Consider the following 2,923-nt stretch of genomic DNA (forward strand, 5'->3'; position numbering starts at 1 on the left):
AGAGGAGAGTACAGACAAAGAGACCTTTGTCCCACAATCTAACAGACTTGTTTCTGGCAAAGCTTCCGGTCGGCACCACGAGCACCACAACACACAAGAGCCTGTACGGCAGCTCAACAGGGTACTGGAAATTCACGAGGTAAAAAACTTTTGGCGAAATCAGTTCCGATATATTTCACTCACATGTAACTTTTAATCGTCATGAAGTCAAACCATGTTTCATATCTGTCGTTCGTGCATTTTTCAAGGTCTTTCTGCAACACCCACTGCATGAAAAGAGGGATTTGCGGATGTATGTGGCCCCTTACATGTCCGCATACGTTGAGCCCCTGCATTTGCGGTGGTAAAAGTGAAAACTTGGCCCAAATTGTCGCAAATTGACCTGGCAACTGCTCCCCCATGCCCCCCTCCCCTCCCCTACTTAGGAGAGCCTTTAATATGTAAATGCCAGTGATCAGGTCAGGAGCTGCCACAGTCATTTTCAAGTGGGGTGGGGTGAGGTGAGGTGGGGGTTGGGCAGGCCTGTTTCTACACGTTCACCATCACCTCCAACTCCAGCCAAGTTTGTTGCTGTGTTGTCTTGAAAAAGAAGAGGTGCACGCTGTCTGCTGGTGACAGGTGATGCATATCTGTTTTTTTTTCTCCCAAACACCTCTTTTGTAACCGCTTTTTGTGGGCAAAATTCAAGGATTCAAGGTTTCAAAGGTTTATTGTCATGTGTGCAGTTAGAAACGTGTTTCCCTGAACAAAGAAATTATTTTCTTTGTTGCCCGCACTGGATGTCCAAATGTATAATAATAAAGATAAGATAAAGATAAAATAAGCATGCAACAGCAATATTCTAAAAGGTTTCTTAAATAAAATAGAAATAAAAATATAGAAATCTGGCCTGTATACATAATGTGCAGTAGTGCGCTCAGTGTTTTATTGTGTATGGCTTAATTCGGTATCACAATGGTCACAATATCGCCGAGGTCTTTTCTTTCTCCTTGCAGAGTCCATTTTTGTGTCAACACAGTGCAAATTGCCAGCTGTGGTCAGACAACATTAAATAGCAAAAGGACGGGAGGTTGTCTCGCGAGTATTCCGTGTAATGACGTATACGCATATGATTGGTGGAGCTTAACGGCTCGCATAAGCTCTCGTTCAATCACGTATGAGAAACATTGTGTCGTGCAGTGTAAACAAAAAGTTTAAGGAGCAGATCTGGCGGCAGAAAGCCAGACAGAAATCGCTGAAAACTGCCCTGGTATGCGGAATACAATGGGCTGGAAGACTACTTGCTTTCAACTCGCCAGCAACTCTCTGCGGGTCTACAGGTTTGTGTGTTTTTTTCTACTTGCACATGACCATTTGATTGTTTAATTTTAGTCTTGTTGACACTGTACAGCACTTGGGACAGTTCTCGCTGATTTTAAATGTGCTGTATATTAAACTTACTTACTCACTTGCTTACAGGCAGATAAAATGAAAGTCCTGTTGAATGCTATGACCGGGATGTCTCGTATGGTGGCCAGCACCGTGGATACGGTCGTGGAGAGGGTGCTGAGATTCGCTAGGTTGGAGGCAAGATGGCCGTCGAGAACGGACTGGAGTTACATTCCAGAGAAGTTGAAGAGCGCAAGAGAAGGCGGATACAGAATCCGAAAACCGCGGTAAGAGTAGGTTATTGACTGTGGCTTTAGGCTAAACTCAACTTAATTGTGTCCATCACGTGAAAACCAGTGTGAGTTGCTTTATTTAAAAAAAATGAATTTCGTGTTTTCAATTTATAGGAAGCAGTTCGCCGCCTGCATAACTCACCGTGGCATTATAATCCAGGTCAAGGGTAAGAATAAGTGAATGTTCTCCCAATATCTAGTTGAGTTGGACCCGATGTTACGTTACGTTAATGCAGTTTTTTTTTATTAACCATAGGCCTTTTGTTTTTACAGGCTACTGTCACCTCACAATATGGATGTAACGAGTCGCTTGAAGGAGGCGGTGTCAAACAGTCCGAACTTCAGAGAGGCAGACGGGGACACTATCGAGGGTGAGCGGCGCTGACTTTTACCACGGCTGGTACTGTACTTTTAAGCACTGGTCATTTTATTCATTCCTCTTGTTTGTTTGTTTTTAGCTGCGTGACGGACCTGTGTGCTGTGCTACAGGCGCGTCTTGAAGCCAACCCGAAATACTCCCAGTCTCACCACAGAAGAGTGAAAGAGAGTAAGAACATATGCGCTGTCAATATGACTTTTGTTACTTTATAGACAAGTTGTCAATATGCTGTGCATGGATTATTTATTGGTTATTCCAACAGCTCCCAGAAGCCAGCTTCTGATCCAGGATGAGGACGTCTGACAACTCCGCAGACTCTGCAGGGACCGGAGGAATGCGAAGAATGCGGATTCCAAACGGCGGCGTTTAGGCTTATTGTGTATATCGTAGGCTACAGCAGTGTGTGTATATAGTTTTCAATTCTTTATTATCAACATGGTTCTTATTACAATGTAAGCTATGTACATTGTGTGGTGTGGCAATAAAAGCGCTTTAAAAAAAAAAAAAAAAGTTTCCTTTTTCATTCTCAATAGATTCACGTCATTCATGCCTGCATTAGCCTAGTCATAGTGCAGCTTATAAGAATGACGTGAATATATGAAGTACACAAACATCCCAGGAATATTAGTAATCATAATCACAATTATTAATCATAATTACTGAATGATATGCCCATATAAAGTATGCATATATTAACCTTATTGGCCAATGGGCGGACAGCTTTACAGGAGCTTTTTTATGTAATCACGTGCCTTTTTTGTCCAATACCAGCGAGGCCAGTGAGAGGTCCAGGCACTCTCACAGCGGGGTGCTAATCGCTGGGCCATTAGCACCCCGCTGTGAGAGCCCGCCGCGAGCCGGGTTCGTTTCCGACGATTTTGTC

At 43.5% G+C, this 2,923-nt stretch overlaps 1 long non-coding RNA gene across 3 annotated transcripts; it reads left to right on the forward strand.

The window, feature by feature from the left end:
- Window positions 1-1,600: 1,600 nt before the first annotated feature.
- LOC142375506 (uncharacterized) lies at window positions 1,601-2,525 on the forward strand. Of its 3 annotated transcripts, XR_012768972.1 has the most exons (5): window positions 1,601-1,655; window positions 1,776-1,828; window positions 1,935-2,032; window positions 2,120-2,208; window positions 2,310-2,525. It is a non-coding gene; the product is annotated as an uncharacterized LOC142375506 (long non-coding RNA). The 3 variants fall into 3 exon arrangements; XR_012768973.1 differs by lacking the exon at window positions 1,601-1,655 and having other exon boundaries at window positions 1,671-1,828; window positions 2,303-2,525; XR_012768971.1 differs by lacking the exon at window positions 1,601-1,655 and having other exon boundaries at window positions 1,674-1,828.
- Window positions 2,526-2,923: the final 398 nt, after the last annotated feature.

Source organism: Odontesthes bonariensis, chromosome 24 (genome assembly GCF_027942865.1).
Source record: "Odontesthes bonariensis isolate fOdoBon6 chromosome 24, fOdoBon6.hap1, whole genome shotgun sequence".
NCBI classification, from domain to species: Eukaryota; Metazoa; Chordata; class Actinopteri; order Atheriniformes; family Atherinopsidae; genus Odontesthes; species Odontesthes bonariensis.